At 43.6% G+C, this 23990-nt stretch overlaps 1 protein-coding gene across 2 annotated transcripts in view; it reads right to left on the reverse strand.

Moving 5' to 3' along the window:
* The window catches only part of FAM3C (FAM3 metabolism regulating signaling molecule C), a 655720-nt gene extending 632524 nt beyond the window's left edge, over positions 1-23196 (reverse strand). The window contains exon 1 of one of the 2 annotated variants that reach the window (XM_069629081.1): positions 22988-23196. The gene's annotated coding sequence lies outside the window, so the exon portion shown is untranslated. Of the gene's footprint in view, positions 1-22644; positions 22739-22987 lie in introns of those variants that run through there. The other variant, XM_069629083.1, reaches the window with a different exon arrangement.
* Between the last annotated feature and the right edge of the window lie 794 nt (positions 23197-23990).

Genomic DNA, 23990 nt, shown 5'->3' on the forward strand with positions numbered 1-23990 from the left:
TGGAGGAAGGCAGACTGTGCAGCTATTGTTCCTCCACGTTCAACCCTGTTGCATGTGCTTTGCCTAAATGTTTGCGCACAGTAGGAGCTGCAAACAATGTGAAGGTATGGTTTTAGGACACTCTTTAACCGTGATCGTACCTCACTCGGTCGATGTCCTTTAAATAGGACTCAGACCCAATACGGCCTAATTTACCAGATATGAATGGATATTGTTTGCACCACATATCAAAATTAAGGGCTGCAACACACTCAACCCCACTGAACTATCACCCATACCAAATTAGGGCATCATGGATATTGAGGCAGCCAACCATAATTGCATCTTCGCAACTGAGAAAGACCCCAAGGGCCGAATTGATTTGTGAGATACCCCCCTTCCGCAGGCGGAAGAAGAATTATTTTTTGACGTATCATGTTTTAGAATGCCTGATGGAACTACAACCGCAGCATATGCAGTTACTACTTTAAAAACAATACTACAAACTAAACGAATACCATTTAATTCAGCAGCAGAAATCCTAGCTTTGACTCACATTTGTGAATTATCAGAAAACCTTTCTGTAAATATTGTTACTGACAGTCCGTATGCCTTTTGAGTAGCACATAATTTCAATGAACAATGGGTGGAAAGGAGATTTTTGACTTCACGTGGAAGATACGGCATGGTTCCTTAATATTGCAACAGTGGTCATCCCCAACACTACCAAAGGAACTAGTGATAATTAAATGTGCTGCCCATCAGAAAATAGCAACTGAAATTCATGAAGGAAATGATTTTGCTGACACCAAAGCTAAGCAAACAGCGTTAGATTGTGCTTTGGGGATGTATATGTAACGCTCACCTGGTTCCCACAGAGGCGCGGGCGTGGTCTGGACGGAAGTGGCCTCTTCGAAGGAGATGTTCAGCACCCTGAAGATGGAGTGGGCTGGGTTCCCAAATCCGTCTTGTCTGGCTCGGATGAATACCCTTCTGTGAGCAAAAAGGAAGGGTTAATACTCTGCGGGTTTTGTGTTGATCTCCCGTTCCCCTTCTCACCCTCCTTGCAACCCTTCTGTAATTCCCTGTGGAGACTCAACTTAGGGATTGAAAAGGCGAGCTCTCCATCCTGCTTCTGATGCAGGGGCGTGTTGGGATCCAGTTCGAGTTCGCTTGTCTGTTCCGGTAAGTACCGTAAATGTTTATGGCAAGCTTGAGTCTAAACTGTTCCTCTTCTCTTTTGCAGGTAATGGAAGACTGAGGGCGGTTTCCGTCGAAAACCTGATTTCAGGTGAGTTTTGGTGTAGGCCCACTACTGTCTTTTCCTGTCTCTTTTTCCTTAGGGGCCGGAGTTCGAGAATGCCGAAGAAATGTAGCCGGTACGAAGCAGAAGCTGAGTCCGACCTGTAAGCAGGTAAGTTTAAAATAGTTCGTTTGCTACGGTTCTTGCATTCACTAATGTGATGTTTGCTTTTTCCCCATAGGGACCGGGGTGCTGAAATGCCCAAGGAATGGCATCAACCCGAAGGTAAGAAGAATTAGCTTGGCGGGTAAGTGCTTCTTGGTTATTTTTCCCCTTCTCACCTTGCTTTCTTCTCTTCGTCTCCCCGTAGGTGCTGGAATGCTTCAGGAGATCCGGATGGGCGTCGCAGAGCCGAAGGCGCCACGTGCAGGTAAGAGAAGTGCGCCGAGATGTATGCGACACGGTGAGTATTTAAAATGATGTCTTTTTGCAGGAACGTTGGCGCGCTGAATCCGGAATGCAGCTTTAACAGGTAAGGTTTGTTTTCACCTGTTTCCTCTTCCCTTTTCTATCCTTAGGTGTTTCCAGGATGCTGGCAGGCGTGGTCGAGGACTGGAGCAGGAGCAGGCACGGTGAGCGTCCAGCTGCTATGAGCAGAACAACGCGAAGCGTGGTTTGCTGTCTGGGCGTGGCTTAAATAGCCTTTCAAGTAGTCCCAGGTATGTATCCTTCCACTGAAGGTATGTATCCTGCCACCAGCCACACCCGTGTGGTTAAGTAGTTCCTTTTTCATCTGGAAGTTGTAGAATGATCTGCCAGGTAAGGAAATTGCAGCATGGTCTGCCAGGTAAGTTTGCACCAAACACATTTCCTTCCATATCTTGTATGAGCCTGGCGCCGATGGTGCCAGGACTGTTATCCCTTATGAGCCTGGCGCCGATGGCGCCAGGACTGAGTCCAAAGAGCCCCTATCTGGGGTGGCTGGGACTTCCCTAGTATACATGTTGCCTGCCTCCGAGGGTGCCGGGCCCTGTCTGGCTCCTTGGAGGTAGGCATCATGACAGTATAATGCAGAGAATATTGTAAGGGCTCAGGATTTAGGAAACCTCGGTCAGTATTAAAGAGGCACAAGCAATGGCCGAAGAGGAAATAAGGTGGTGGGACGACAGCTTTGGTATACAGGATGAAGAGGGGTGTTCGGTTACAGGGTCTAAACAAACCAATGGATGTTACCTAATGCTTATGCACCCCTGGTTGTGCGTATGACACACGGACTCGCCCAACATACATGCTAAAGCTATTTATAAACAATTGGAAAATGTTTGGTGTAATTCATTGATTACTGCAACAGCTGAGAATGTGTTTAGGAACTGTGTAATATGCTTAAGCCATAAGGTAGCTCGAGGGACTAAGGTCTCCACAGGAAATTCTGACCTTCCTACCTTTCCATTTGAAGAGTTACATTTTGACTTTATTGAATTAGAAAGATGTAATCATTTGAAATATGTGCTAGTAGTAATCTGTGCCTTTAGCAAATGGGTAGAGGCTTTTCCCTTGAAAGATAATACTGCCATCTCCACTGCGTAAATTATGCTGAAGGAGTATTTTCCCAGGTTTGGATTACCAAGGGTAATTTGGTCTCATAATGGCCCCCACTTTATTGCAAAAGTAATACGAAATTTGCGTAATGGATTGCAGATCAAAAGAAATTTCATACAGCTAACCATCCTCAAAATGCGGGGTTAATTGGGTGCCACAATGGAATTTTAAAGAACAAAATAGCTAAAACGTGTGCGCACACAGGACTTAAATGGCCATATGCTTTACCTTTACCATTACTCTCTACGAGGACTACAGTTGCATCTAAAACAGGGATATCTCCTTATGAAGTTGTTCTGGGCAGATCAGCTAATGTTTGGTGTGCTCTTAGACCACAATAATTGAAGGACATTGAGCACCCACTGCTTGTTGATTATTGTAAACTGTTCACTGAAAAATTGAGTTCAATCCACCAGCAGAACATTGGGTGAAGCCTGGTAGCCTGGTGATGGTCAAAAACTTTCAGCGATGCACTGCACTGAAACCACGCGGATAGGACCATACCGGGTGTTATTGGTCACCCAAACTGCAGTTCGAGTAGAGGGGAAACGGCATTGGATCCATGCTGCACACATCAAATTGGTTCCTTTACTCTCACCCTCTGATGAACATTATCCTCTTTCATCTGAAATAAAAGATTCTTGCACCCGTGTGAGTTTGTCAAAATCAGAAATAAAGTATTCAATACAGACACCCATCTTGTTCGAAGATCATACTATTCGGGAGCAAATAGATACAATTTAAGACCCAAGAAGGAATAGGAGTGCCCACTGGAAACCTACAAGTGCAGGTTTGATATTGGGGCCAGCCTTGTACCTACACGAAATCAGCGTGTCCCGATCCCTGTTCCCACCAGGAGGTAACAGGGTATCAAAGACCTGAAGAAGAATCTGCATTATTGAGTTGTATACATTTGGTGATCAGACTCGAATGAAATACAATGATGTGATTTTACCTTCTCGCTCACAAAAACTATGGTCAAAGGAAGACCGAATAGTAATATTGACATTTTGTATGATTTTAGTAGTAGGACTTTCTGCCTTTTTCTGGTTCCTTGAACACGATTCTGTGCATCTTTTAAAGACACTTCTCCCAAATGACACCGAGGTTACTACTGAGCAGCCGCCCGCCCCTCCCTCCATGTCTCAACCCATACTTATCACCCCTTGGATGTGTTTCAAAGATATGGTTACCTTAATAATTCATATGTACAGGTTTTGGACAAAGTTCAAAAAGCCATTAATAAAACACATGGTTGGCTTTGTTCACATTTTCCGCTGAGTGCCGATGGCGTAGGGATACCCTATTATGCAGTCCCAGTTAATAGATAAATATTGTGTGCTGTACTTTCTTTATCTCATAATAGGTTGATAAATGATGGGGCTAGAGCCCATGCTCCTCCTGGAAATATAATGGTTAACACTACTATTAAAAACCCTGAAATATGTAATAACACCCTTAACAGCAATTGTTTTGTTCAAGTATTAAAATGTTGTCTATACTCCCATGGGGATCCTATATTTCTTATATGAATGTTACATATACTTTATTCCAGGTATTCCATAGGATAGGATAACCTCTGTTTGCTATAGGTAGGGATACATATTACATGCAATCCTTTGATACTATTGTCGATTATACCAACTATACTAATTCCATCCTTCCTTATGGGAATTGGCGTTATGTTTGTGAGGATGGGAAAGTATATAAGTGGTTGAAGAAGGGTTGGACAGTGTATAATATCTTGCTAATATATTCCCTCGAGTTTATGTGGCTTCCACAGAGAATATATACCAGCGTGTAAACTGCAGAGGGAAAAAGAGAAATGGGCCAGACCGATACTGATGCCCAGGTAGCAGCAGATTTTGGGAAAGGAATAATACCTTTGTTAGGAGTTGCTCCTAAATCTAGAAGCATTCGTAGACTCAGTAGAGTGGTAGAACATATGCTGGACGAGACTGCCAATATATTTGTGAATTTAACAACTGAACAGATCGCTATCAGAGTGGCACCTCAAAATAGGATAGTGTTGGACATTCTCACGGCTGCAAAAGGAGGGTTTTGTAAATTAGTGGGTTCTTCTGGCTGTACTTGCATATCTGATGGTGCTAGAGATATCTTTGATGCTATTGATTGATTACATGTGTTGGGAGAAGCAGTGCATTAGGAGATGCCACAGAACAGCTGGTCCCAATGCTTTTGGAGTCTGATAAAGGATTGGGGAAATGGAAATTACTCTCTATATTGGTAGCGTTTTTTAAGGTTAATGTTAGGTTGCTGCTGTTGTCTTCAGTGTAGTCCTGAATGCTGTTCCTTTATATTGCAGAGTTGTGTTAGGGTAGTCAAAATAATTAAGCCCCTCCCCAAATCTAGTTATAGAATTAATACTACGATGATGGAACAAATGCAAATTCAGAATTGAATGGACATAGATATTGAAAGTCTCGCCGATTTGGGTGAAAAAGGCTTTGCTTAGGCTAAAAGGAGGGCTTGTTAGAATATAATAATAATATGCATCTCTCTTAGCCCTAAGCCAATCCCTTTTTCACGAACAAAATCCATTGTTGAAACGGAGGGCAAGTGGATTCTGTATTTAAGGTCTCAAACATAAGTCACTGTCTGTGAAGTGGCAGAAAGAGCTTGTAATTAAAGCCATAAGTAAAGTGGTATAACAAGAACATCTGTTGAATATGCAATTTGTTCTGCCTTCTGGGGATTAGGGCATTATCATGTATGTAGTCTGAACATATATTTGTGTTGTTATCTTTTGCAAATGAATAACAAAATGACCTATGCTGATGCAGGCTTCATTTTCTGTATAAAAGCAGAAGCCATGTACTATTCAGGCACTTCACTTCTCCGCTCTCCATGAAATACTGGTCGTGGATTAACCTAAAGTGCGTTCGAGCGTAGGATATGTGCAAAATAAATCTTACCTTACAATTTTGAAACTCTGTCTCAGATACTTTACTTTGTTTGAATTATTGCTCTTAAAAGTATCTAGTGTGGCATGCTATTAAAACTAGCCAGAGTATTGCGGACCAAGCACATGTCCTTGCTGGTACATTGGATATAGGTGGTTCCCTGTAGTCCATGTTAATTTATTTTGGTTGGAAGTTGGTATCCATTCTCACGGTAGTATTAGCGATAGTATTTCTTATGTGTTTTATAAACTGCCTTCCTGCAATGTGATAGACGATAACCGTGTGCCTCAAACCGTTAGCCACTTCTGTAGCAACCACAAATGCTTTTCAGGACATGATGGTCATCGATATTACAGACTCTGTTTTGCCACTCACTTATGTACATAGTTGAGGGTTCCTTAGTTCCACCAGGCGGTGAAAGAATTATGACTTGATTATTTCCCACACATTACGCCCAATTCTGAGTGTTTTGAATTTAAGATAAGGGAAGCGAGATTTTATGGGGTTGCGATTTTCAAAGACTTGCAAACTGTGATCAAGTGGGGGAGTCAGGATAAGAAACCCAGGTCCCCCGAGATAACATTCATAAACGGTGACATACAACTATATCGCTGCCCAAAGAGATTAAGGGGGGGGGGGGAGTGAATACTTCCTAAGAGTACGTAGGTTTTACCCAAGTACTGCTCAAAGCACCAGGACGTTTACAAAGCATATACTGGGAGAATATGGTCTCTAATCATGCACCAAATGTACAACTAAACAGAAACACTTAGCACCTCTATAACATTAAAGAAATGTGGAATATGCATGTCTAGTAAAGATTGTGGGGTTACTTTTGCTTACGCAAGGCTGAGACTGCAGAATTGGCTTTAATCAAAATGATAAGAACATTTAGAGGGGGTGCATGAAACCACTGAACGCTTGGCTTGGCTCGCATTACAAAGTGCTTCACATTAGAAACGTTTGACTCTACACCACTGAACCAGGCCTTAAAACCTGCAGGCCAAAATACCTTAAAAATATTCTAAACTCATGAAAGAAGAATAAAAACAATTGTATCACAATGAAACTGTAGACATTTTCGAGAAACGCTTCTAGTTAAACACGTTCTGGAACAAATGGAGGAACATTCACGTCTGGTGGGCAGGCAGTACCATAGGGAATCACAGGTGGAAATGCATCAAAATTGTACTCTACAAAGCAAGCGAACTTAAGAGCAATTAAAGAGTTCCTAATCCCTCCAACGCACCCCAGAGACAATAAGAGCTGCAATTGGAATCAAGCATTAGCAAAGTCCACAGTTTTAGTGTTTACTGCCTTTCTTTGCATTTATAAACACCACGGTTCAAGGAGGAGAGTGCAAAGCTTAAAAGGGCGATTCCCTGCGCATTCGGGTAAGAGCTTCGGTCAAGAGCCGTTGTGGCTGGCTGAATCCCTCTCTCGGGATACTGCTTCAACTTTACTTGGTATGACTTCAGAACTAAGAACCTTCATTGCTCATGGACTTTAACATATGTGTGTATAAGTACTTACAATACTTCCTTGTTTGTTTGTTTGTAGGTGTCCTCTATTGCTAAAATCTGTTGCTAAAGCTCCACCCCATTACCCAGCATTCTACATCATCAGAAAACACGCGCTTTCATGCACGCGCATTCGGGTAAGAGCTTCAGTCAAGAGCTGTTGTGGCTATTAGGACTGTGCAGGGCAGGTAGCCGCTGTACGCCCTTATTACTGCTTAGGGCAAGCGTTCTAGTGCTTCCTGGCGCCTAGATTTAACTGTCAAAAACTGGCTTCATTACGTGTCTGAGACATAGTTTTCCATTCCTCCTGTCCGATTAGTCCTACCTGCCCGCCTTGCATGCGGAAGACCTGCTGTTTGAAATTATACACTTTCACGAGGGACATGCCGTCGAAATTGGAAACCCGAAAACTTGTTGAGCGGTTGAAGAGTACGCCTCTTAAAACAGGTCAAGCGCTCTCCTCTCATAATGACACCTCCCCCGGGACTCGGCTACGAGCACAATCTATGTCAGCTGACATTTGGTTGTTCTACCCAGTTGACCTTGGTAAATCTCGAGAGATTGGTGCGATCCGCGATAGGACAGTGTGTGGTCTTTCAAGTAACGTACTAACATCTAATCCATTTGTTAGCAATACTACTATGGAAGCTGTACCCGTCACACAAAGCCTTCAAATAACGCATACTGACATCAAACATATAGGCTTTGTTGACGGAAATCAGAAACTTCTTGATGGTCCCTCGAGTTCTGTTGCGCTACACAAACTTTATTTACCCACACCAGTTACGGGTAACCTGATCAACATTGACTCACCTATCGAAGCTACTCATTTTGATCCATTAGCTCAGAATATACATTTCGCGAACATTTCAATGCAAGCAATCAATCCCCTACATGCCTCAACACAAAGCCCATTTGTAGATCAGGGTGCTCAAAACAAGGCAATCTCTCATTCAAACCTATCACAATCACCTGTAATGTTTTCAAATGCACCTCACAAGTAATCTGCTTTATCTTTAGCTTCCTCCGCCATTCTCATTTAAAAGATGCGGGTCAAGATATCTCCGATTTATCTCCTCTGACTGTTCCTTTCGAGCACCCTTTATTCCAATCTACCTCATCTGCAACGAATCTGGCTTTATCCACCCTTCTAAAACTGTACAAAACTTTTTATGCTAGATTAGCCACACAAAGTACTCAACTAGAAAATATATTACAGCAACAATCCTTGACAACCGCTGCACTAGCGTCTTTATCTTTACCCACCCCCAAAACGTCCGCTGAATACCAACATGCACATGCAAGCAGTGTATCAGAGAATGTACTAATTCAGACAAGCACCTCTGAGATAATCCAGCATTTAACAAAATCTTTAGCTCAAGGATCCGAAGCACCCTGTCCATTGTCAAACACTGGGTTAGACTCTCCACAATCTGCTACAACTGCCACTGTGTTTGCCACTGAACCTGCTGTCATAGATCTAACCTGGAAAGACCAAATTAAACCTGAAAATGCTAAGAAGCAGGTCCCTAAAATAAAAAAATGTTTTAAACGAACACACCTATAAACAAGAGTGGACAAGATATGACTGCCTTCTGCAAGTACTACCCCACTTGAAACCTCACTTCATGTAAAGAAAACCAAAAATATAAAAACTACTAATTCTTTGGAACAAGCAGCTACTAAAAGCTTCCTAAAAAAACTAACTAAACCAAAGAAAGGAATAACAGCTATCAGTGCGGCAATAACCAGAAAATATGCTAATATGAGCAAACATAATGTGGTACTATCACAAGCCACAACCCAGGAACCAGAAGTACTAGCGCTCCATGAACCTCTAGACAATCTTCTGGACGTGATAGATAATCAAAAAAGAACCCACTAAAAGGACGCATTTCGAGAATAGTGGACTGCAATCTCAACTCCAAACAAAACTTGTGAGGAAGAAATGTATCTTTTAGAACAAAGACTTGCTTAAATAGAAAAGTCAGTGCATTGCAATTTTTCGAACAGTGCACCTTCCCATAGAATACAAAACCCCCAACTTAAACTAATTCCACATTCACTGTCAAACTCAGACTTCACAATTGCCAAATAAAAATAAAGATCAGTTCAATACTTCGAATACAAACTCAAAGCAGCAGTGAACATGTTGGTCCAAATTATCACACTTTAATAATTAAATGCTGTCCGGGACCTTACGATATATATGACCTCAATCGTACTTTGATACTTAACATCTTTGCTGATATTCCAAGCTTGGAAGACTTATCTTCTGTCGATATAGATCAAGTTGAATTTATGGATGATTCCAATTTGTCTTGAGCCCGATTGTGGATCCAGCCTGGTGATATTCTAAACCTAATATGGCAAGCTAGATGGGCCATTTTCGATCTAGGCTTTACTCTTTCATATGAGACATTTCAGAAAAAGATCTCGAATAAGAAAAAACAAATTTCCACAAGTAAAAACTATCAGTCATCAAGTCTTAATCCAGCATCAATCGCTTGCTTGAAAGAACAAGAAATTCATCAAGCTCCAATATGCGACCTATCCACAAATGACCTACCTCTACTTCATAATGATCACAAACTAATTCGCCTTCTACTTTGAAGCTAATCAGTTGGAACACTTGTGGTCATACCCATCTTATTAATAATGATCTAACTGACCTCGAACAATTTCATATTATTACAATGCAGGAAACCTGGCTAGTGGACACGCCTGTTTGGAACAACTACACTGTCCTAACCATCCGTGCAATGCATCAACCAAAGGGCAGACCAATGGCAGGCCTGCTCGTGGCATGCAAAATATCATCTGGAGTAACTTTGACCAGATGCGGCAAACCTAATCGCCATCTCCAACTTATCAGACTCTCTTGAGACTGATACAGAGTTGGTTCGCAGGTGGACGACAATCATGGCAGATTGTCAGTGTTAAATGGAGCAGTAGAAGGAGATGTTCCACCTCGACCGAAAAGGTGTTGCGTGTTGCGTGTAGGACCTTCTCACTTATTGACACCTTTGTCATCCAAGAACAATCACATAGTAATCATGATCAGCTAACGCTATTGTGGCACTGGAATGGTACTTGCACCAACACTGAATATTCAGGCAATCTACTAGCAGTGACTAGGGGCCACAATCGGCTACAGCTCTCTGATGACCACATACACAGCCTTTATTATTGCCTGAAATTCAACGTATTAGGAAATCCAACGGTCTTGGCCTCCAACTGTCTCTATGTGGCAGCCTTTCAACTCTTCTTGGAGGTTGATACAAGATCCAAAAAAATGTTCTAGCATAAACATCTGTTTGATCCTGATCTCAAACAACAAAAATCTCTCCTACGAAAAGCAATAAAGGCAGCAAAGAACCTGAAATCAGTTGGCTATTACTCACAGATCAGACGTCTGAAAGCAGATTACAAAAACTGCGTAACATCCAGGAAATCCCTAATGTATCAAAAAGATGGGGAAAACATGTTACGAGTTCTTGCATCAAAGAACTTGAGAGCCATATGGCAACTACAACTATTCCATGCTCGCATCACAACTCTCACTGCAATCAAACACGGTCACTGAACAGACAATTTTTCAGCACTATATACCTCCCACGATCATATAGAATTTTACATCTCGAAACTCAATACATCAAAAGCGCCGGGCCCCGACCTCCTAGCAAACTTTTTTCAAAATCTAACCCAAAGCTATGGGCACAAATACTACATCTAATCTTTAGTGAAGTAATTCACTCCCGACACATTCCGGCTTCATGGCGCAAATCAAGAATAGCACCGATTTTTTTAAAAAGGGAAGCGACATGCTAGCTATCGCCCCATTACACATTTAGATGCTCCGGGGAAACTCTTCGAGATTAATGTTGCGGGACCTTTGCAATGGATCATGGAAAATAATCTCGATGATCCTCACCAAACGGGTTTTATTCCTGGTATTGGCACGGCAATCAATCTAACCATAATAACAGCAATCCAACAAGTCAAAACATCACATCAACTGATCTACATGGCATATGTGGACTTCAAGTTCACCTTTGAGTCTTTAAGCAGACCCATGTTGGTAAACAAACTAGTGCAGCATGCCCCCCCGTTGCTTCTCACTCTCATTACTCAGCTAAACACAGACAATTGAATTTGTGTTCGACTGACCACGCAAGGCCAACTTTCCGCCCCAATAAAGACTTATCGCGGGCTAAAATAGGGTTGCGTCCTGACAGCCATATTATTCAACTTCTTTATTGCTGACCTAAAACACAACTTCATAACACTTACTGCAGACACCCCCCACCCCCAATGACTAGGCTTCTCCCTGGTTCCAAGGTTATTATATGCGGACAATCTCGTCCTTCTGTCAAACACACCCAGAGGTCTTCAGAAACTGCTATCTGCCTTGGAGGTATATGCACGAAAAAATAGGTTACCAATCAATGCCAAGAAAACAAAGGTTTTATACTGTAGACATAAAAAACGTTAAAAACACCAAACGTTAAATGGCATCTAGGTGCCACCAGCTTCAAGTTATAAACGAGTAAAAATATCTTAGAACCATCTTCAATAACCACCCGGCAGACGAACCGTACCTAACAGTTACGAGTTAAGATCCACTCTAGCACATCTCAAGTGGTAATCATACAAGCAAAATGTGTGAAATGTTCTTGTCTAACTGCAATCACGTTTTAGAGGCAAATGGTCCCAGCGATCATTCTGTATGAAACCAAACCTTTAAGAACTGAAGTTCTGGACAAAAATCGAGGGCCTATTCTAGAAGCAAGTATTAGGTCTACCAAAGAGTCAGCCCATGTGTACCGTAAATTATGAATTAGGTCTGCCGTCATTATATGTGATGGGAATGTGGAAAATAATAGCGCTGTATAGAAAATTCAGTCTGGCAAGTGACCCTAAAATGCTGTAGCAAAGTATATGCTCCAATCGAATCATCGTCATACACAACAGTGGAGGAATCATGTCAAATCTGTAATGTTTGCAGCAAATATCTCAGAATCACTCCTAATCCTTATTCCAACGCAAGCTTTGGCAATCCAATGGGATCAGTACTAGAGAACAATGCAAAACTTATAAGGTGTTCAAAGCAAATACTTTAATGGAAGAGATTTCGAAACATCGAACCTTACCTTAAGTTTCCAAATCCTAAATATCGAAGTATCTTTTTAGGAATTAGATTAAATGTATGCAAAACTAAAAAAGACATACAAGCTCGGCGACAGCGATTAACCGAGCAGGAACATTTCTGTAGATTCTGCTGCAATCAAGATTGGCATTTGCCAACCAAATGCACCACCCTAATCAATCAGCGGAACAAACTGTTTAAACCGCACTTCGGACAATATAAAATGCTAACATGAGACGATTTGTGGAAGAGATTTTTTCACACAAAGCCAATGGCAGCTCAAATTGCAATTGTGAAATTCATAGTCTTCTTAAAACTAGCTGACTGATTATGAGAAGTATGAACTGAAATCCAATGTGAAGATTGCCTCTAAATGTGACACTAGATATATTTTCTTAGCCTTTTTTAGTTATAACTTACAAGTGTACAGTAAGTTTTATAACCTGTTTCTAATACGTACGTTTAAGTTTTACATATTCAAAGTATGTATATTTTATGTGTTTGTAACTGGATAAATATTCTTTATTGAAAAGTTGATTTTCAACTGTAACCATGAAAAAATAAAAAAATAAATAAATAATAAAAGTGAGGTGTGTGATAATGAGCACTGGTGTTACAAGAGAATGAGAAATAAACCAAGAGTTTAAGAGGTGGGTGGGATGGGGGGGGCGATAGAAGAGTAGAGAGAGAAGTTTTATCTGCCATCAAAAGTAGCCAAAAAATAGCCAAAGCCTAAAATAGCCCAATCTGAACTTACTGCGCAGCTGGGAAATGGAAATCCTGGCACCAGGCTTGCTTCTTACAAAGCTTGATTGGAGTAAATATTTTAGGGAACTTCTCATTCTATGTCAAGACGGAGGCGAGCATTAAGCTTCATCTTCCTTATTCTCTACTCTCCAGCAGTTTCAACAAATATAACTTTGTAAACTTTCAATTAATTTTTTTTTTTTTTTTAAAAACAAACATCAAATCCCATCAATCCTGTAGTCCCTTAGTCTCTGGCCATGTGACCTAGTCCTTCCTGTTCCTCTGTCCTTCCTCTTCTTTTCCTGCTCTCCACAAGATAAGTACCTCTTTATCTTAGCTCCGTAATATTCGCTTGACAAAACGTGTTTTATGCCATTAACGTAATTGGAATTGTACACCATTGACAATAATAGAATAAACATGTATAGTAGAGCACGCAAGCGTTAGTGTTTTAGTGTTTAAAAGGGATTCGGAGGCCCTGTGTCGTAATGTACGACACCTCAGGAGCTGGCCGTACCCCCTAGCAGAGTGCGAGTTTGCAGCCCCAACCCTTGGAAGGGCGGAGCTCTACGCAGGCGGGAAACTCCCCTCGAGCCGAGCAGAATCGGCCACGCGCAGCGATTGCGCCAATAGCAAACGCCTCCTACGTGGGGGCGTGGCTTTAGACAGCGGAGCCGCACGATTATAGACAGGCAAATCGGAAAGATATATCCTGCAAACATAGATATTGTATAAGGAAGGTGCAGCCTCGAGCAAAGTGAATCTGTGGACGCGTCACTACACCTAGACAGGTATTTGATTCAGGCACCGGCCAGCACAATGTCGAACTTGGAGTGGAGCGAAGAGGAGCAGGAGGCAGTCTACCAAGAAGACCTAGCCTATAGCTTCAAAGAAGTGCTGAGAGATTCACTCACAGAGGCAGTGGCACAAGGAGTGCGGCCTTTACAAGAAAGGCTAGATACCATAGAACTATTCCTGAGCCAGAAGGAAGAACGCACCAAGCAGGAAGATAGCACGTCCACAAGGGCAACGTTTAAAGACCCTAAGGGGTGTAACAGGGCCCGGAAGAGCAAAGACTCGTCTGACCCCCTGGGCCAACCGACAGGGGCGAGTGCAGGAGCCCCAGAGGCTACGGACACGTTCCTCAGACTAAAGGAAGCGTTCATGAATGATTCCCAGGTGCCGAGCCTCCGGACCCCCTACCCAGGGGAAGACAATATGGGTTGTACAGAGGAGGAACCCCCAGAAGGCTTCCCAGACGAGGAACCGCCGATATCCCCCGCATCCACGCAAGCGGATGCAGATAACGAAGGGGAGGAGAGGATCCAACCTCCGCCTAAGAAAAGGCAACGAAAACTCCGCCACCTAGAAGAGGACGAAACGGCGGACATGTTCCAACCGGAAGAAATCAGAGATCCTCGGAGTGGGTGCCATCGCCGAGAGTGGCGAAATACATGACGCAGAGATTGAGGAAAGCTCTCGAAAAAGAGGTCAGACAAAGACTGAGGGCTGAATGTCCGAGACCAGACCTGCCGGGCAAAGTGGCGGAAGCCCCGGAATTGGACCCTAAAATGTTGTTGTTCGTCTCCAAATCGAACAGAGACCCGAGAAACGGCATAGACCGCTCCTCGAGAAGCTGCCAAGAAAAACTCCTCGACCTGGCAGGTCCGATAGCCAAAATAATGGACCTTGCCGAACAAGCCAGAGATACAGGCGAGGAGGTAGACCCAGGAGTGCTAGCGAACTGGGCCCAACGGGCCGTATGCATACTAGGAAACGCGAACTGCGCGATTTCATCGGAGCGCAGGAGAGGCCTCCTCTTGAAAATAGACCGGAAACTAGGAGACCTGTCGTCATACGAAGCAGGCGAGGCAGCGCAAGGCCTATTGTTTGGAGAGACGTTTGGTAAGGAGATGGGGAGGTTCCTAGGGACCTACACCTTTCTGGAGAAAGCTCAGGCTTCAATGAAGAACATTTTCCCAGGGAGAGTTTTTGGCAGGGCTGGTCGCTACAGAGGTCACTCGACCGGTCGATACCAAGCATCTAGAAGGCCTCAGTACAACAGAAACCAATACTGGGCATCCAGGCAGCCTGATACCTTCTTTCCCCCCAAGAGGCCGCTTCCCTAGAGGAAGACGAAGCAGAGGACAGGGAAGAGGACAAAACTTCCCCACAGGTGAGAAACTTTACATATCCACCAGTAGGGGGGGGGGGGGGGGGAACAGCGATATTCTGGGAAAACTGGCGCTCGCTTTCCAGCGACGCTTGGGTCCTTCAAACAGTAAAAGGCAGGTGTATAGAATTCACAGAAACCCCCGTTCAGGACCAAGCGCCACGCCCCGTAGTCACTACGCTGACCGAGAAAAAGCTGCTAGACTCGGAATTGCAAAACCTAGCAGAGAAACAGGCGATCGAACCATGCATAGCGCCTCCAAGATTTGTGAGCAACATGTTCCTGGTTCACCGAAAAGACAAAGTGAGACCAGTGATAAATCTAAGGCACATGAACAGCTGGGTGGCCTACAACCACTTCAAAATGGAAGGAATCCACCAGCTCAGAGATACACTGAGACAGAACGACTGGCTGGCGAGGATAGACTTGAAAGACGCCTATCTGACGATTCCTGTACAGAGGGATTTCCGTCCATTCCTAGCATTCGACTGGGACGGGCAGTTATGGCAGTTCGCAACGATGCCTTTCGGGCTCTCCTCGGCGTTGTGGGCATTCACGAAAGTGATGAAGCCGGTAGCCGCAGCGATCAGAGGAAAAGGAATTCGCATGATTATATATCTAGACGACATCCTACTGATGGCCGACAGCAGAGAGACTCTAGTCTACCAGACCGAATGGGTAGTACACCTCTTAACTTCGTTAGGTTTCCTAGTGAACTGGGAGAAGTCGGAGATGGCTCCGACGAGGAGGATAGAATTCCTAGGGTTTATCATAAACACCAGGTCGGAAACACTGGAACTCCCAAACAAAAAGATCAGAGCCATAAAGAGAGAAATAAGAGCATGTCTCAGCAAAACTAGCATATCACTCCGCACTGTAGCGAGAGTAGTAGACTTATTAGCGGCATCAATACAAGCAATCTTCCCAGGGCAATTACACTACCGAGCCCTTCAGAGGCTGAAGAAACGGCATCTTCAGCAAGGCCTACACTACCACCGACAGGTACTCTTTGATCAAGAGTCCAGGACAGAGTTGGAATGGTGGTTAGCGAACATGGAGGCCTGGAACGGCAGAGCCATCTTCGGCGATCGCCCAAACCTGATAATAGAATCAGATGCCAGCAGAGCAGGCTGGGGAGCCCGGTGCGGGGATCTCCAGACAGGGGGGAGATGGAGCGCATCGGAACTCCAATTACACATAAACTGTCTAGAGTTACTAGCCAGATCCTTTGCGATCAGGGCATTTACGAAAGGGAAAGTGAACTCTTGTATCCTGCTAAAAATGGACAACATTTCGGCAGTCAAATACATCCACCATTTAGGAGGGACAAGGTCCAAATTGCTGGCGGAAATAGCCAAGGATTTCTCGCATTCCTGCCTAGAATTAGGGATCTCAGTGGTAGCCGAATACTTACCAGGTTCGTTTGAATGTAGTAGCAGACTGGAAATCCAGACATCTCTCAGACTCCAGCGACTGGATGCTGGACCGGATGATTTTTCAGAAACTGGAAAAGATCTGGGGCCCAATATACACAGATCTGTTTGCGTCCAGGCTGAACGCTCAGAAAGAGGTTCTTCAGTTGGAGATTGGACCCAGCGGCAGCCGGAGTGGACGCTTTCCTACAAGATTGGAGGGAGCACACGCTTTACGCTTTTCCCCTCATTCATAATGATGAACCGAGTACTAGCAAAGGTACGCAAAGAGACAGCGGACCTGATCGTGGTAGCTCCGATCCGGAAATCCCAAGTATGGTTCCCAGCACTCATGGAACTATTGGTAGATTACCCGAGAATACTGCCCCAAGGAGAACACCTCCTCACGGACCCAGCTGGGTCATATCACCCTCTGAGAGTGAAGGGGACACTGCCATTGATGGCGTGCAGGATAGCAGGAGACGCTGGAATCTCCCGGGCATTTCGGCACAAGCTGCAAGTCTCATCGTAGAGTCATGGGCTCCATCGACTCGAAGGAGCTACGACGCAGCTTGGAACAAGTGGTTGACATGGTGCAGAAGGAGAAATATTCATCCCGTTTCTGCCCCTCTAGTCGAGATCTTGAATTTCCTAGCGGAACTCCTCCAGGACGGCAAAGCATACAGAACAATAGGGGTTACAGATCTGCGATATCAGCAGGCCACCTACCCGTGGAAGGAGTACCGGTGGGAGAGAACGTAGCAGTAATTCGGCTACTAAGAGGAATAAGATTCAGGAAACCACCGCAGCCGAAATATGAATCTCTATGGGACGTAGCAATAGTATTGAAACTATTTGCGGACTGGCCCGACAACAAGTATCTCTCCCTAGGACAGCTGTCCGAAAAGCTAGCCATGCTAGGTGTCATGTAGGAGAGTAGCAGACGTGAGAGTCTTAGAAGTGAATAGGAGAACGTACAGGCCGGAAGGCGTGACGTTCAGCTTAGCCAGAAGAACTAAAACGGATTCTAGTACCATCACATACCCGTACATGCAGGAGCACCCGAAATGGTGCGTAGCGGCATGTATAAAGGAATACGAAAATAAAACAGCCGAACTCAGACTGACAGGGATGACTCAATTATTAATTGCGCGCAGGAAGCCACACAGAGGAGTAGCAACAGCCACCATAGCACGGTGGGTCAGAAACATTATGAGTTTAGCAGGCGTAGACATGACAAGATTCGGGGCACACTCAGTCAGAGGAGCGATGGCCTCGAAAGCACTAGGACTAGGCGCATCCTTACAAGACATCATGAAAGCCGCAGACTGGGCTAGTGATACGACATTCAGAACGTTTTACTACCGACCTATTAATGCAATGGCAGGAGTAGTAGTAAGAAGCTTTGAACAAGCTTAATGCTCGCCGCCGTCTTGACATAGAATGAAGATTCCCCCTGCTAATAGCGCAGGGAGCGCTTGATTCTATTAAAGACAAGGAGTCGAGCATTATAAATTCCCATCCCGAATACGTAATGAATGCAATATGAAATACAGGTTGTGAAGTACTGTTGATAATTAACATGGCTATTTCTTCCAGAATAGGGTGTGTATTCCCGCCCTAACGTATACCATTTTGTTTCTTATTGACTTAGGAGATGAGCAAAAGAACAGCTGAAAGCCCGAATCAGAGCAGGTCGCTTAGAACAGCCTCGAAAGCTCGTATGTGAGAGATCGAACTGGTACAAAGCAGGAAGTTCAGCACAAGTTCAACAGTTGAGTGCGCAGTTAAAGAGAAAGGACAAGTTCAAGCAGTCAAAGAAGAGGAAGGACAGAGGAACAGGAAGGACTAGGTCACATGGCCAGAGACTAAGGGACTACAGGATTTGATATTTGGTTTAAAAGTAAAAAAATTAAAAAGAAATTTAATTTGAAAGGTTACAAAGTTATATTTGTTGAAACTGCTGGAGAGTAGAGAATAAAGAAGATGAAGCTTAATGCTCGCCTCCTTGTCTTTAATAGAATCAAGAGCTCCCTGCGCTATTAGCAGGGGGAATCTTCATTGGGTAGAGAAGTTTGGAAAAAGAATTTAGTGTTTTCACAGTTTCATGGCATTGCATGTTGCTATGCTAACCAGATGTTTTTAGTTCAGAACCCCCATTCATTCTCTCTCCCCTATGACAATGGGTTTGGCAATTTTGCTGTGCATACAACACAAAAATTATTACATAATACTCAAGTGATCAAAGGCAGCACCAAATGTGCATTGAGCAATGCAATCTAATCCCTGTTCTGAGCACGGTCTTACTGGTTTATTGTCTGAATATATAAAAAGAGGGGGATGGCTGGACCCAATAAAGGAGGTATGTGAGCAAATTGCTCTGTGCCATTATAATCATGAGGCTACAGTACAGATTTTCCATACAAGTGTCAAATAATATCCTCGATAACCACAAGACAAATCAAAAAATAATAACTTAGATGCGTTGAAAAATGAATATGTTCACAATGTGGGGGGGGCTATTTTTATGTTTTTCCGATGTCCAAAAGCTTTCAACTGGATATGTAAGTTATCTATAACAGCGGACAAAGTATACAATGTAATAAGAGGAATGTCCTCCCAAACAAAACACAGTGTGAACATGAAAACCAAATGAGGTGCGAGACAGAATGTTGCCCAAGCCCAACTCGTTTCAGCGCACTTATTAGCGACTTAGTGGCCAATTTAGAACCATCATGCCGACTCTTGGAGGAACGATAGCTCAGGGGCAACGCATTTGACTTGGAAGCAAGACAACGTGGTGCAAAAGGTTTGAATCCAGAACCTTTGCTTAGAAACCACTCGCTGGTATTAAGTGCTTTATAAACGACCAATAAAATAAATGAAATACTCTACACAGATAAGGAGCTCCTCCTGTCCCCAACCGAACAAGGCCCAAAAGCGTGCTACTAGAAAAATACTGTTAACTTTTGTGCTGGAAATAATTTATACAAAAATAGAAATCATTATCTTGTAGAAAACTCCAGCGGTGTAACCAACAATAAAGTGGGGGGAAATTGAGCATGAGCCTGCAGTAAACCTCTGGACTAAACTAGGTTACTACTTAATTAAGCCAGTGCTCCTCTATGCCAGTGAAGTCTGGAGGCACATGTACCAAAAACGACACCGCAAGTTATAGTAGCACAACACAAAAAACATAAAACTTGCTAATTTACAGACACCATTCCTAAACTCGTATCCAGTCTTTGCAGTTGTAAAGCTTGCTCACAGAGCCAGACAATTCCCAATGTCCATGTATGTCCACATCGATATCCCACTCACACAATGTCCGACTGGGGGACTCTATACTGAATTTTGCCTCAGTTATGGGCTGAACCCTACTAAAAGGCTTCAAGCAAACAAAGGAGACGGACAAAGAAAGTAGTTACACCAACTGTCAACAATGTGACCTTAGCCTCAGAGTACAATATCCACTTCCTCATACTCTAACCCACACACGAGGAAACAAGGTGTTGAAAGACAGATGATTACATCTTCCAAAGCTACTGCCTCTCCCCAATACCGCACAGGTGAGAAACATTACTCACTAAGGCAACCGTACCGGCCATATCCCAGGCACGTACAACAGGAGATGGACACAATGTAAGCATAAGATTGCAAGAGTAAATAAACCGACAATTAAACAATACATGTGCATGCATTAGACATGAAGCAAATGTGCACTCAACATGAAGAATGCAAACACTAGGTAATAGATGCATATATACACGCGGAGAATATTAACATGGCATCCATAAGACATGAAGAATACTAACATAAGCAACATATAAGCTGAATGCAACATGATATAGAAATGCAAGAGTAATGGGCAACCATCTTTTCAAAATGGAAGCCGTAACACGCCAAGTAAATTAAAGGCTAAATGACAATTCAAATCGCTGAAATAACAAAAACAAAAAAAAGAAGATTTTTGCAGAGCTTAGACAGTAGCTAGCAATCCAAGCCAAGGTTACCATGAAAAGGGGAGGCTAGGGACGTTGCAGTGGAAGCACGAGAAAACGATTCCCAAGACGGAAGCCATATATTCTTAGATTAGCCTTTGTAAGCCAGGTGCAGGACAACTAGAAGCCAAAAGACTCAGTGAAGAATAACTCAAAGAGTGTCCCCAGTGGTAAAAGAAACCATAACATTCACATTAGCTAAAATGTTACTAAATGCACTGCGAAATAATCCCAAATGCGGTCTCATCACACTTGACACATAATTGAAGAACATTTTTTATTCATTAGCAATGCACATAGATTGGACACCTGCCTCACTCCTCATGCATATTCCCAGACACTAGGCGTCGTACAAGGTCAAATACAAAAAAATCCCTGTGGCACATATGTTAAAAGGATATTTATACCGTGCACTATCACCACTGGAGTGGTCCCCTGGCATATCCTGTATATAAGAGATGCTATTCCCTTTAACTGAATGGAAAGCAGTCCATGGAACACTCTTCCCCTACGCCTGTCTGGCTCATCTCTTGACGGCCTGTCAGTTGCCCAAGGTTAAAGCCAACCAATCAAAACCCCCATTGTTAGGCCACCCAATACATATTATGCCAACCAATAATCTATTGTAGAAGAGATGTCTTTTTATTATTATCAATTTAGAGGTGGTGTCGGAAGGAGCCATCAGATTGTTGGTATCCAATCAGAAGTATTAACCCTTATGGAATGTATCTGTAGTTAATACCCTTAACTAATCCCCGCAACCCGCAGGTTTTTTGTAGCCAAGATTACAGTGCGATGTCAGTTATGACAAATAGTGAGTATAAAACCTGTTTTTGATAAGCACGCTGAGAGAGACAACATTGTATGCTGTCCCCGGTTTTATTAGGATGTTAACAAAGATGGGTTTTGCCTTGCATTTTGTCTATTTCAGTTATTGAGTTTGGTTTGATCTGGCTCCAGAAACGCTGTAATTTTTGTACTTTCCAGACCAAAAGGGAGAATTCGGCCAGAGTTAAAAACATTGGCAACACTTACAAAATCATAAATCATCCTGAAACGCAATATATGTAGCTTGTGGAGGTTTCCATGATGTCCTAGAAGGGCATCGATACAATTCCTCCCACCCCCATCTAGTAAGGGGTGTGTAGGAACCAAAAGTGGCTTCATGTTACACCATATGTGCAGGCCGAGCCCCCACAAAGTAGGGTTGGGGGTGGAATTGGTCCAAATAGTGCAATTTAAAGCACATTGCTTCTACATAGGGTTTTAAAAACAATAGTTCAAAGTTAAACATAACAAAAAAACGGACAGAGTATTTCTTAAGACTGAGGAACACCAACATACCGGAGTCTTAACAAATTCTTCACTTGAAAGGGGTGCATGAGGAATGAATGAAGTAAAGGAGTGGAGTGCAAGGGAGAGAGGGCAAAAGAAGCAGAACACCCACACAAGAGTCCCATGATGCACAGGGCCACCTGGGAATCTCCAGGACTGTAGGCCAGTCTTGCACTGCATTGAGTAGCCTTCCCTCCCGCAGCGAAAAGCACGATCGCTACCCTGAGAAGAACCAAAAGAAATCTGCTGGAAAAGTAGATGCTGTGGAAAGGGATACGTTGGCAGAAATCCTTTATAATGAGAAATGGATGCTAAAACTTTAGGTTTCCTTGCCTACTGCTCTGCAAAAAAAGGGATGCGGGGGGCATCCCGGGTTATTTAAAAACACACCAGTCGACAGCGATATCATAAAATGATATATGTTCCTCAATAAGGGGTGGATGTCCTTACTCAAGCAGCGAGACCTGTCTCGTGGGTTTACAGGGAGACTCTACGGTCCCAGTATATCTTTAAATGCAAAGCCACGAATTCGAGCCGAGCCAATTCAATTAACATCGTTTACCCTCTCCTGCTTCGCGCTTAGTCCACCATCGCAAACTCCTATCATTCACCCATGGAAAGAGCCATACCCATACCGCCCTTAACAACCGCAGAATGAAAGAAAGCGAAGGGCGCTTTAATTTAGCAGCCACCACTCGCCCTTCCCCTCTGCCACGCAGGCGCCTAAGCGAATACACATCACGCCCGCGTGAATCGCTGTGGCTTGTCATGGGGTGTCTCACTGCACCCATTCAGGTTGCCCGTTCCCCGTGGCAAGGGTCCCACAAGAGGGGAGCAGAGAGGAGGGGGCGTGTCATGCCGGCAAGTGACGCTGCTATTCCCAGTGAAAGCGTGCACCCACTCACCCTATCCTATGAGATGCAGGCTCGTGCGATTGTCACATGAAAACCTCGGGAGAAGGAATCGAACCTGGAAGCAGTTCAACTCAGACCAAGGCGGACATGCCCCTCCGCACCTTGAAGTTGAACCAAAGCCCCTTCCTCCTTCCGTCACCGTCACATTCCTGCCTTCGATACACCAAGCCTCCTTTCCTTCCTACCGGAAGAAGGTGTATACCGGGGGCGGTGTTATGCAAATATCTCCTGGGATTAGCTCGGACGTGTGAGTGTAAGAAACGAGAGAGATAAAGTGGGTGTAGGACGAGGAAAGGGGGCGCCCTAGCTGGGAGCTAGTGATTTGTGTAGCTAGTCCGGAGCCACCCACTGAGCACCCGCCGACTGAAAAGTGAAGGCGAAATACAACACCTTCGATGCTTGTTATACGAAGAAGGTGAGCTTTAGGGTGACCAGATTTCGTCAAAACAGTGTCAGTTTTGAAAAGGTAGTATAGTCATAGACCACGAACATCAAAGGGCAACGTTGAAAATATATGTTACCGGCCAAAAAATGATAAAATCAGAGGCTTACGCGTATATCAAAGTTGTATTTTTTCAAGGCAGCAAAATATGGGGAATCTTTAACCTACTCCAGTGGTCATTTGATGGTTAGTTGAACTATTTCACGAGCATTTTGAATGGTTCAATTCCTTTCAGGGTGATGTGTATTTTTATTTTCTGTAAATTATCCAAACGCACTGGTGCTAATGATATATTCTGATGGGAATCCCACCACTAGCACATACATCATTTAATGTATTTGTATTTTGTTTATTTGTATAGCGCACTTGGCCCAAAGGCATGTGGGTGCATATCGTAGGATACTGTTATACATTACAGAAAGAGTACATGGTAAAATAACAGTGAAAGTGCAAAGGATGAAATGCAGAGCATGAGGTACAGTAAATGAGTAAGTGGTCAATGTACAGTCAGGGTTACAGTTACACATTTACAGAGGAATACAAGGTGCAATA

This window comes from Ambystoma mexicanum, chromosome 12 (assembly GCF_040938575.1).
Source record: "Ambystoma mexicanum isolate Mex_15411 chromosome 12, UKY_AmexF1_1, whole genome shotgun sequence".
Lineage (NCBI taxonomy): Eukaryota > Metazoa > Chordata > Amphibia > Caudata > Ambystomatidae > Ambystoma > Ambystoma mexicanum.